Source organism: Canis lupus, chromosome 34 (genome assembly GCF_003254725.2).
Source record: "Canis lupus dingo isolate Sandy chromosome 34, ASM325472v2, whole genome shotgun sequence".
Classification (NCBI taxonomy): Eukaryota; Metazoa; Chordata; class Mammalia; order Carnivora; family Canidae; genus Canis; species Canis lupus.
In genome coordinates, this window is record NC_064276.1 from 33,457,257 (window position 1) to 33,470,599 (window position 13,343).

The following is a 13,343-nucleotide window of genomic DNA, read 5'->3' on the forward strand; positions in this document are numbered from 1 at the left end:
GGAATATATGGGGAATACTGAAGCTCTGTATTATCTTTGCAGTTTTTTTTCTGCAAAATATAAAACTGTTCTAAATTTTTTAAAGTTTATTTAAAAATTAAGGTGACAGACTATCATTTCTTGGCAAACAAGATCTGTAAAAACAAACAAACAAACAAACAAAAAAACAAACAAACAAACATTGTAGCCAGAAGATCCATATGAAAAGAAATGCTAAAAGCGATTTTCAGGCAGAGGGAACATTATTCCAGAGAGAAGCACAGAAGTGCAGGAAGCAGTAATAAATAGCAGAAAAGGTAAGTATATGGATGTGTAAGTTATTATTGACTATATAAAATAATAATAAGTCTTATGGGGTCTAAGGATCTGAAATTAAAAAGCACAATAACAACATAAAAGAAGGAAAAGCATAAGTGGAGTTAAAATGTAAGTTTCTAGCATTGCCGGGGAAGCGGTTAAAGTACTAATTTATATTAGAATTTAATAATAGATGTTTTAATATCTAGAGCACTCAAAGAATAATAAGGGATATAGAACTGACAATCTAATAGAGAGTGCAAATAGAACAGTAAAAAAATAAATTTGAAAGGACAAATAGTAGAGACCAAAAGTAACATAAAATATAAAGAAATTTAGAAAAAATAGTAAAATGAGAACTTTAATCCAAATTTATCAGTAATTACATTAAAAGTCAAAATATAATATAACAGCTTAAAGATATTGGAATATTTAAAATAACACATATAGATAGATATAAATATATGGATAGAGTTTCTTGAATATATGAATATAAAAAAGGTTAAAAGTAAGGTTTAGAACATAAAATACAAATACATACAAATACAAACCAAAAGAAAATTGATAAAGCTATACTAATATCATTAAACCTCAACTTTAATGAAAGAAGTATAGCGGATCTAAAGAGGAACAGGGACACTTGGGTGGCTCAGTGGTTGAGCGTCTGCCTTCAGCTCAGGGCATGATCCCAGGGTCCTGGGATCGAGTACCACATTGGGCTCCCTGTGAGGAGCCTGCTTCTCCCTCTGCCTGTGTCTCTGACTCTCTCTGTGTCTCTCGTGAATAAATAAATAAAGTCTTTAAAAAAAATTAAAGAGGAACATTTTACAATAACGAAGGTTAATTTCTAGGAAGATATGGCAATTCTAAATTTGTATGTCACTTACAATAGAGCTTCAAAATATATAAAACACAATGTGTAGTCATAAAAGGACAAATGTAAAATCAGATAGGGAGATTGTACTATGCCACTTTCAATAACTGATACATCAAGTATATAAAAAAAAAACCTTCAGGATACAATGATATGAAAAACATGATTAACAAACACTAATTAAATATACATATTTATACATATTTTAAATATATGCATATAAAATACATATATACGTGTTATATATATATGGTATATATATATATACACAGAAAACATAGCACCTGAGAATTCAGAATACATCCTATTTTCCAGTAAACATAGTTTTTTTTTTTTTTTTTTTTAACCAAAATTGACCATGTGCTGGAATATAAAGCAAGCCTTAACAAATTTTGAAGAACTGAAGTCATGTAAGTTATACTGTGTCCACAGTGGAATTAATATAGCATTTCACAATAACAAGATGATTGGAAATGCCTCAAATGTTTGAAAAACTTTCAAAATACACCTCAAAAATAACCCAAAGAAGGGTAATGTGGATTAGGAAATATTTTGATAACACATTAGAACACAAGAAAACCTGTGGAATGAAGCTAATACTTTATTTTTAGGAAAATTTCTAATAGTGTGAGATGCTTTCTCCAAGAAGGCTACTGTCAATTTCTTTCTTTCCTGGACACTGAAATTCCCACATTGTGGGAAGGAATTTCTTTCTCTGCATAATAGAATCTCAACTGGCCTGTGACTGTTTTAACCAAAAGACATCTAAGATTTGGTACTGTGTACTTCAAAGGCTGTGTCATAAGGAGCTTTGTAGCTTCTGTTTGGATCTCTTAGAGTGTCTCTCTGGGGAATGATAAGCACCTTGTAAAGTGTCTCCACCCTGAGATGACCACGCAGTGAGAAAGTAGAAGTTAGGCACGTGGAGACAGAGATCGATGCCCAGACAACCACCCAAATATTCGAACAATCTCAGCCCCAGTGCCAACATGTGAGTTAAAAAGCCTTATGCAAGCTTAACCCTGGCCGCCACTTGACTGCTACCATAGTTGGAATCCCAAATGAGGACCATCAAACTGAGTTCTTCAATCCTCAGAAATGTGAAAGATAACAATAAATTGCCCCCCTCCTTTTGTTTTGTTTTTTTTTTTTAAAAGTAAGCTCCATGCCCAATGCAGAGCCCAAACTCATGACTCTGAGATTGAGACCTGAGCTGAGACCAGGAATCAGACACTTAATTAACTGAGCCACAGTCAATTGCCTTTTTAAATGACTTTGGGAGTGGTTGGTTACACATTCATAGATAACCAGAAATATCTTAAAAGAAGAAAGTCTAAAAATCGATGAGTCAATTTCTATCTCCACCACTTAGAAGCAGAGCAGTGAAAGAAATCTAAAGGAAGTAGGAGGAAGACAACGATAGAGATCACAGTGCTAAAGTAATTAAATGGAAAAATACGGAATACTGAAAAATCAATGAAGCCAACCCTTTGTTCTTGGAAAAGGTGAAGATAGATAGATAATAGATATCAAAGCTGATCAAAAATTAAGGAGAAGACACACATTTATTTCAGGAATAGGAAAGAGGACCTCACTTCAAATTGGACAAACATTAAAAAAATAGTGTGAAAATATTGTGAACAACTTAACAGCAATGTATTTGAACACTTATATGATACGGACAAATTCCTTGAAACACGTAATTTACATGTTTAAATAAAAATCTGAATATTCTTATATTTACTAAAGAAATTGAATCTGTAATTAAAAACTTTGTGCACATTCACACACAAACACACACACGTACACAACCATAATCTAAGGCCCAGATGGCATCACAAATGAACTCTTCCAAACATTTAAGTAAGAAATGACAACACTCTTATACAGATAATTTCAGAGAAGAGAAAAAGAAGAAAAACTCTTCCCACTTGTTAACTGAATCCACGGAAAGCTATGAAAGGCACTGTATCTTGACCACTTCTACTTCAGGGATACAAAAATCAATCAGCTTTATTCATCACATTAGCAGAAATAACAAGAAAAATCATATAGTTATCTTTATAGAGTCAGAAAAATTAGTAAATAAAACTTAATACTTATTTATGATACAAGTCCTAAGGAGACTAGGGGCAGAAAGAACATTTCTTAATCTGATAAAACTAATCTATATTAAAAAAAAAAAAACCTCCAACATCATACTTGACAGTGAAATGTTAAAAAACTATGTACATTCAGAAGCAAGACAAAGACGATCTTCACCAGCCCTGCTCTATAACATTCTATTGTGGTCACCAGGAAGAGAACCAATATTTTAAGAACTGGACATATGGACCAAATATTTGAACAGGCACTTCAATAAGATGTTATCTAAATGGCAAATAACAGGAAAGCGTGCTTAACCTAATTAATCATCAGGAAAATGCAACCTAAAAATTACAACATAATAATATTATGCACTGTCCAGAAGAGTAAAAATAAAACAAAATAAAAGAGACTATCCCAAATGTTGGCAGGGATGCATGAGTAGCATCTGGTGTCTAATATACCATTGGTGGGAGTGTAAATTAGAAGAACTTCTTTAGAAGACTATTTGGCTATAACTTCTAAAGCAAAGCATGTCATACCTCTTGACCTAGCAATTCCAGGCCTAGAAACCTTACCCAACAGAAACGCATGTGTGAGTTTGCTGAAGCCACGCGTGGGAAAGTTTATAACGACCTTCTTTATAATAACCCTCAAATAAGAAAATATCCAATCTCTTATCAGCTATGAAACAGGTCAATTAAAACTGTGGTGTACTTATGGAATTGAACAATATGCAGGAACGAGTGAACCAACTGGAAGCACATGCAGGAACACGGGTGTATCTCCTAAGCAGAGTGCTGAACCAGAGAAGCCAGACGCCCGCTCCCAAATACAGTGTGATTCTGCTTATATAGTTCCAGAAAGACAAGACCTGCAACCTGTAGCGATTAAACATCAGGCCAGCTGTCAACCTTCAGCCAGGCCGGGTGGTTCTTGGGTGCTACAACGTTCTCTTTATTGTGGTGGCCCTGGTAGGTTCCCTATCTGAAAAACTCGCCAAACTGCATACTTAGGATTCCTGTGCTTTTCTGTGTATATGGCACATTTCAATGAAAAGTCAACTAAAAGGAAGCAGAAGCAGTCTCAACACCTGTACAGCCATGCCTCAGACTGAAGCAGTTACATCCAGTCAGGATGTGCCACAGCTCACTCCATCTGTCAGTTCTTTTTTTTTTTTTTTAAGATTTTATTTATTTATTCATGAGACACACACACAGAGGCAGAGACACAGGCAGAGGGAGAAGAGGTCTCCATGCAGGGAGCTCCATGCAGGACTCGATCCCAGGGGGACCAAAGCCTGTCAGTTCTTTAGCTTTGGGATCAGTTCTCTGCTCTCAGGGTTCCACAATCAGGATGATTTAGCCCCTCTTGTTCCTGTGCTTCCACTTTGCCAGCTTCTTCTGCTCTTTCTAACACATTCTCCTTCTCTCTCACTGTCTCTCCCCCATTCTTACCTGCTCCTCCTCACTCCTTCTCTGCCCTTTCTACCCTCCATCTCCTCCAGCCACAGTCATCCCTGCCTCTCACGAGGCAAAGATTTATGATGTCAGCTAGTGAACATGCAGCAGAGGTGCCTCTTTTGAGCAGAGCACACCACTATCAAACCTACAGAGGTGTTGGGATATGGAATTTCTGGACCTGTACTATAAGTCTTCAATTCCAGAAGACTAAACATCTCCTTAGGACACTGCTCAAAAATATCTCAATTACCAAAGGCTGTGACCTACCTTTTCCTTTGCATCGAAATTGGAATGCACCAGCTCTAATTAAAATAAGATATTATAGTGTTATCTCATTTAATCTGAGGTCAAAGAATAATGCCATTCTGCGATGGTGCATTTTTAGGAGAGCCACTGAAGTCTTTTTTATGTGTCGAGTTATAGGAGGCTAATTCTATTTAAATGTTCAATTGCAGATATAAATGAATGTACCACTGACAACGGTGGCTGTCAGAACCAATGCTGTAATGCAATTGGCAGTTATTACTGCAAGTGTCAAGCTGGCCAGAAGCTGGAGGAAGATGGCAGAGGATGTGAAGGTAACGTTTAGGACTGTCTGCTTACAGATAAGGAAAGAGAGAGCATCTATGTAATGCAAAAGAGGGGGTTTGTCTTTTATCCATAGCCAGTTGAACTGCCTGTGTTGAATGTTGTCAAGAGCACAGATCTTCCTCTCATGTCTAGATTACAAAATTGTAACCCTAAGAACACTTCAAGTAGCTTATTATAGGAAACATATGATTATACGCTGGTTTGGTTGTGTCATGTTCTGATTATGGAATTTCAATCGTTCATTTAAATCCCTGGGTAAAGTACACATTTTCGAAAGCATTTCATTTAATTCTAAAGTAAAAATGGTGCTTATCATAAAATACTCATATGTTGCTACAGTGGAGATGGAGGGGCACGAAACTAAGCACAGGATCAGTATTCTTGGTGCAGAATTAGCTTTTTTTTTTTTTTTTCACAAACTCCAATTTACTGTCTCCTTTTAAAATTAATTCCTGCCTTCCTTTATTTATGAATTCATCATTTGGTTCATTTGACAATCGTTGAGTTCCTGCTCTGTAGCAGGCATTATTCCACGTTCTGTGGATATAAAAATTAATGAGAAATAAATTCTGCCCTGAAGGAGTTTACTGATTAGAAGCAAAGATTGAAACAGAAACCAAAACCTTACAGAATGGTGTTCTAAGGCATTATCACATGCGGTTAAATGCACTGGGTTCAGAGACCTGAATTTGAATCTCAGCTCTCTCACTTAATAATTTAGGTAACCCTGCAGATGTTATTTAGCCTTGCTAAGACTCGATCCTCATCTATAATATTTGGGATAATGGTACTTTCTAAAATCACAAAAGTTGCCATGGAATTCAATAAGATAATGTGCCTAAAGCATTTAGCATAGTGGGTGGCATATAGTGGGTATTCAGAATTTTAGTCTCATCTAGGAACTCAGTTATTGCCCATACTGGGAATGTCATGGGGGCCAGAGACTGCTTCCTTTTCTCTAAGAAGGAGATATCCAAATTAAAAGGAACCCTGTACAATGTCTTATTACTGTTCCTTCTGATCCCCCCCCCCCCATCTATTCATATTACTAAAATGCTGGAGCATTTTTTTTAGATCACTTAGAAATGTATTTATTCTATGTTTGCCCATTGACCTTACAATCATGCTCTTTTTTTTTTTTTTACGTCTGACAATGTCTGTTCCTGATGGGACATACGTGAATAACTGGGTAGGAGAAAACAAAATAAACAAAAGACATCCAGCTGAGGACAACTGGGGCTGGGGCTGTGGGTTTGATTGGGACTGCCAAGGTAAGACAAGTTGTAGATGTGAGTAGGTTAGCGGATTTATCAGACCCTCAGGAAGCAGTCCCTTCTGGCAAGTTGTGGCAGTCAGCAACAGGAAGGGCCCCAGGTAAGCCTGCAGATACTCAAAGCCAACTGCATCTGGGCCTTCCTGAGACAGGCTTCACCCTCTGCCAGGAAGAGTATAAATTAATACAGGCAAGCCCTACATTTACACAGGCTCCTTTCATTCAAGGGAGATAATCTTTATACGCTGATGAGATTATCTGTCAGTGGTGTTCTTGCTATTGATTCAATATCAGAGAACAGGAGGACTCAAGGACCCCATGGTGTCCAAATGAAAAGTGGGACAGTGACCGCTGAAGACAGCATGGTCTACATGATGAGAATATTCTTTGTCATGACCTTCCCTTCCCTGGCAGGCAGCGATCTCTTGTTTCTTTTGGCTGACTATTGTTATCACCATCATCCTTATTATAGATATATCTGAAGTGCCCTGCACAGCAATTAGCCATTGGTAGGTATAATAATCGCTATTATGTTTATAATAACTATTAGGCTAACAAGTCATGATAAACTTTGTACCCACTAATTCATTTACATGCAATTATCTCACATTTAATTGAAGTTAATAACTCTTCATATAATCATCAGAACGTTTAGAGAAGTGATTTCTGTGGTTTCACATAACCGATGTCCTGTTGCACAGAGTAAGAGCAAGGTCAGAATTTGTGAGAATCAAGAGTGTGACCTTGAACTAACACTGACTTCCTATTTACAGAGATGAAGCATTGGTGGGGGGGGATTGGGGGGGGTTGCTACAAAGTGGAGCATGCACCACAGAACCGCCTCACAGTCTCCTACTTCTCATACTTCTGACACTCTTTGCCTGCTCATTTCCTAAAATGACTGGTAGACATGGTGATGCTAGAGAACCGGCTTGCTTGATTGTTGAACATACAGATTTGCTTATATACATAATTAAATAAAAAATAATAGAGGTCATTTTGAAATTGGGTGCATTCTAAAGCCACTGCAAATGAGCATTTCAATTCATGTGAGTGCACTAATGAGTCATTCATATTTATTCACTGGATACTAACAGTAAAGGTCGGTTGGTTTCAAAAACCGTTGTATTGAATGTTACAGATATGGAATTAAATAGCCATTTGAAAAGACTTCTTTTTACATTAATATAAATGGATTATAACTCATTTGAATTGCCTTTTAAAATACAGATCAACATTTTAGTAGACATTTGTTGTACTATTAAATAAACCTATAGTCTACTTTTCAGTGGAAATGAAATATTTGTAAATGGCCTTGTTAGCTAATCTTACTTTTTAACCTTTTCTCTGAAAAGCTATAAACTTGTAAAGAAGGTTTCTGATTAGCTCAGTTACATGGTATCCCCTTTCTCAGACATAGTGCTGAACTTAAAGCACTGTTTCTAATTCACACTGCAGATAGGTTTTATAAGGTGTAAATTAAAAAGAAAAATAAAGAGGGGAAAGAACCACCTACTAGTGGACACTGTGGTATATAGTGTACTCAGGTATATATGTACAGGATGCATATATGTATATATTTTTTTGAAAGGGCATAAAGATTGCCTTTAATCTGTCAATGTGGATTATAATATTTATAGATTTTCATATGTAACCATCTCTGCATTTCAGGAAAAAATTCAACTGGATTTAATATTTTATTTACTACATCCAATTTGCAGTTATTTTGTTTAGGATTTTTACTTTCATAGCCATGAGTGAAATAGGCCAGTAATTTGTGTTTTTCATCTGTTTTTTATGGTATTGGTTCTCAACTGGAGTGATTTTGTCCCTCAGAGACATTTGGCAATGTCTGAAGACATAAATTTCACAACTGAGCCTAGGGGTACTGTTGGCATCTAGTGGGCAGAGGCCAAGATACTGGTAAAGATTCCCTTCTTCTGTTACTTTGATTAGATATTTGTTAGACCTGCTATTCTATATCCCAGGCTGCTCTTCTCTGTTCTATTTTCTTTTCTCTCTTTACTGCACATGCTCAGCTAGTTGACTGAGTTTCAGATGTCAATAATTTAACCTTACAGTTTTAAAAGCCTTATTTTTCTCAAATCTGTAAGTTTCTTTCTCTTGTACACTTATGTTTACAACTGTATCCTTTTCCTTTACTGTTTCACACATAGCTACATTGTGTGTCTGATTCCAACACCTGAGGTTCTTGCTGGGGAGTCTAAATCTATTATTTCTTATTTCTGGGCCTTCAGTTACACTGTCTTTCCTTTCATGTTGTATATACTTCTAGTATAGTACTTCTCACAGAGCACTGCACTTATTTACACATCTGTCCTGTCTCTTAGTTTGGGAATATCTTCTGGGACAGGGCCATGTCTTATCATGTCTTCCCACTTTCTTATCCCCAGGTAACAGGTGTCTAGTACCTAGCAGAATTCCATAAATGTTTATTGAATGAATGAATGAGCAGATGAATACCCATCCATTCAAATACAAATGCATACAGCATAAAATCAGTATACCTTTATTCATTTCCTTATCTACAGATTCTAATCATGCTGGGTTTGTCACTTAAAGTCAGGCTAGTTAAACCATTTGGTTATCACCAGGTCTTTGTGTAAATATTTGCTGATAACAAGTCTGTTTCATTTGAAAAAGTAAATCACATTTTTACTTCTAGAGGGCAAATCAAAGTCTTTTTAGCTTAGTTTGAACTTGCTGAAGTTTCTCTATGTGGCTTTTCTAAATTATTGGTGCAGCATTATCACTAATGTGACTCTCTGAGCATAGTAGTCCCATGGAGTCAAAGTTTGTTTGTTTTTTTTTCTTTCTAAGTGAAATAGTAACTAACATTACTGCACTTTTAATAAGTGAACTGATAATAAACATTGGTTGGACATTTGAGATAAATCCTACATTTGGGAGAAATAAATGGACATAAAAGTATATTGTTTAAGCAAATTGTTAAAAATATTTAAAAGTAATCTGGATAATATTTTTAGCCTTTTTTTTTCCTGAAAAACATTAGAAACGATAATATGAATAAACAGAGAATGTAACTTGGTAGGTCATTGTCACGGAATTATAGAATTTTTGACTAAAAATTATATAGGTGGAATCCCAGGGAAATTAAATGATTTGAGCCAGTTGGAAATGCTAATTGGTGGACAAAGTGACACTAGAAGCCAAGCTTTCTTTTTTCCCTGCTATGATATTGATAGGCAACATGAAGTAGATACAGATCAGGTTAATCACAACCATGAAGTCAACTGTGCTCCAAGTGTCCCAGAGACCTTCAACTCACAGAGGCCATGATCTACAGAGGGGGTAAATGAAGCCCTGGAGAAACTGACAGATTTCCTCCAAGTTTCGGACTATTTATAGAGGTAAGCGGTAAAAATAATCCAGTTCTTTTCCCACCTACCATTCTGCTGATCAATCTGGTCGGTAAACATTCACTGGACAATGTCTATGTGCTCAGCACTATGCTGCATAATTCAAGAAGACCGGACGGAGTACTACAAATTACGGCTTCTTCTGTCATAGGGTTTCGGTATCATTATGAATCCTAGATATAAAATTCTTTTGTGATAAGGAAAGTTCAAGTAATTTTATTATATGCTTTGAGAGTTCATGCATGCCAGCTCTTTGCCTCCAAGCAGCCCTGTATCTAAGCCAGCTGGCAGTTTATCCTGATACCAGAGATCTCCAAAGGAGGAGGTTCTGCAAATCTTTTCCACTGTCTGTTTAAAACCCTTGCTATCAGGAAAGCCTTCCTTACAGGTCATCTATATTCCTTCTGTTTAAGTTTAAATTTAAGCCTTCTGATTTTATTGTCTTCTTAGTTCAGAAAGACTTAGCTAATCAGAATCCTCCCTTACAATAATTCTTCCCACACTTATAGCATACTACTGTGCCCCTTTTCGACTTGATAAAAATGTACACCCAATACCAGAGGCTGTTGGCACTTTAAGAAAAAAAATATTATTATGTAGCTAGCTATCCATATGTCATCCATCTATTCATCCATCCATCTATCCACCCACATACATAAATGCATATGTATTTGGTTTTGAGTTCATAAAATTCACTTGAAGAAATTACTAAGGATTTATCTACTTCTGTGCATTGCTTCTCTTAATAGTCATTTATAAAGGGCCTCCTGAACTTCTGCTGGTGTCAGGGAAGATGTAATGGTAGTAGGATTTCCCTGATTTTCAGGAGTTGACAGTCTATTGGGAGGATATAAATGGAGAACAGTTTGATGAAATTCCCATAGAATCTTTTCTCCTAAACTAAAAAAAGAAAAGGTATCCTTTTTTTTCATTTATCAAGACATATCTACAGTATGGACTTCATTATGTTTGAAAGCTTGAATCAAAATTCTTGATATTTATCATCATTGATGTGTAAATGTATGCCAAGTTTCTTCCTTTTCATCCATCCAACCATCCATCCATTCACCAAACATGTATGTGACCCATCCACAGTGGACCATGTTGGACAAAGAGCACACACTTTGGGTTTGAATATTGACTGACATTTACTGTGAAACTTACAGCAAGCTACTTAATATTTATGGACTTTCCCTTCTTCATTTATAGAACCAGAATTACCAGCCCTAACCTGATATAGGTTGAGAGATTAAATGAGATGTTATATGAAAACAATTTGATGGTGGAAAAGCCTCCTTTCCCCTTACTTCATGACCGTAGGAGAGAAGTGTTTGTTAGTCTAACAATCCTGATATCTCCCTGCCTCCTCCTCACCACCTTCTTTCCAGAATATGGGGAAAGAAACCCTGGAGTTTAGCTCACCTTCCTATCTCCTCTTAGAGATCTGCAAATGCCTGCAGAAAGTGCTCATTTTGGTGTCCTCTCTCATAATAATGTTTTAACAAGGGCAGATCCCCACATGGGAAAGAGTGAGGTTTTTCAGCTATACCTATAACCAAGTGAGAGCATTTTCCTAATTTTGCATATGTTTTTAGGACGCCCACTGTTGCTACACCCCTAAATCTTCTCCAGTTTCAACTATTAGAAAATTAAAGCTGATATTTTATTCACAACTGCTTATTTTGGATTAGATCTCAATTAAAGCAAGAGTAAGGCAGGGAACATAAATTTGTTATTGTACCTTTTTATATACTAACGCTTTGCATTTTCCTAATGCATAATACTCAAGAGATTTTCCTTCTTTCCTCATTTTTAATTTTTTCTGATGTCATATGTTGCTGAAGATAAAAATATGTGTAAGGTTATCTGTCTCTCTCCAAGGAGCTTCCAGTTCAATAAAAGATTTAAGATGGATGAACAAACAGCTACAGTCTAAGATAGCGGGAGTAAATACAAGGCAGGGGCAAGTAAGTGCTATGGGAATTAACCAGACAAAGAGATAACCCACCATTGAATTAAAATAGGCTGCAAGGAACAGGGATAGACACTAATCAGTCAGTCCTGGGACTGAACAACTCTTCTTCCATTTCTTTAGTTTCTTTAAAAATTCCTAATCAGTGTACTGTTGTCAGTCTTCTCTTTTGTTTGACATTGGAAAACATCTAAGATTTTAATAGCAAAGCTGACACTGCCACACCCACAATCCTCTTTTGTAGAAAGTCTAAGGGTATTCTTAAGTATCTGTGTCTTTTAGACTAGAGAGAGAACCACACATATAAATCAAATCTGAAACTTTACTATGAAAGGGGAAATCCACTCTATCTCTTTTTAAGTTAATCTTTTAAATGAAGCCCATCATTTCTCCTCTAATAATTCAGAGATCATTTCAACACCTCAGCTTTCTGCTAATACTTCCAGTCAAACCATATTTGGTAGTGAGGCAAACCAGAAGAGACTGTAAATGATACCAATTCTCCAAGATGAGTTGGCTCACTTTCCAAATTTCATTAGGTACCTACAGATTTATTGAAGCAATCTTCAATAGGTAGTGACAAAAGAAAAAGACTTGAGAAAAGAGATCCCAGAAGTCCGTGGCTGACAAGCGAGACGTCTCTTCCAGGGGCCTTGTGTTAGTAGTAGGTCAGGACAAAAATTAACCAACTACAAACCTCCTATTTTCAGTAGCTCCAGTCACTTGCAAAAACAATGAAAAAGAAGCAGCTGATCAGGGAAAATTGCGTGTGGAAGTGTCTAAGAATGGTGGGCAGCAACGGACCTTCTTCCTAAAGTTTAAATCAGGGCCCTTAAATTTTGCCTTATATCAAGATAAGAAACAAAATTTTACTATTCTTTGTTTTAATTGAAGCATAATCGATATACAATGTCAATAATGTTATATTAGTTTTGGGTGTACAACCTAATAATTCAGCAATTCTCAATAGTTTACTACGTTCGCCACAGTTAAGTATAGTTGCTGTCACCACCCCATGTCATTGCAATACTATTGACTCTCTTCCCTATGCAGTACTACTTTTCACCCCAATGATTTGTTTATTTTATAACTGGAAGTTTGTACCTCTTAAACCCCTTTCACCCATCCTCCTGCTCCCTCCCATGTGGCAACCACCAGTTTGCAGTCTGTTCTGTACATTTGTAATTCTGTTTCTGTTTTTTTTGGTTATTTGTTTGTTCACTTGTTTAATAATATAACTAATTCCATATATAAGTGAAATGATGTAGTATTTGTCTTTCTCTGTCTGATTTATTTTACCTACCATAATACCGGTACCCTAGGTCCATCCATGTTGTCACAAATGATAAAATCTCATTCTTTTTTAGAGTTCAGTAATAGTCCTCTG

The 13,343-nt window shown here is 36.2% G+C and overlaps 1 protein-coding gene across 2 annotated transcripts in view; it reads left to right on the forward strand.

Annotated features, from left to right (window-relative positions):
• The window catches only part of LOC112645926 (uncharacterized), a 548,956-nt gene that overhangs the window by 347,850 nt on the left and 187,763 nt on the right, over positions 1–13,343 (forward strand). Inside the window, exons 8-10 of one of the 2 annotated variants that reach the window (XM_049105761.1) lie at positions 5,175–5,297; positions 8,420–8,506; positions 9,811–9,975. The gene's annotated coding sequence lies outside the window, so the exon portion shown is untranslated. The remainder of the gene's footprint in view (positions 1–5,174; positions 5,298–8,419; positions 8,507–9,810; positions 9,976–13,343) is intronic. The other variant, XM_049105760.1, reaches the window with a different exon arrangement.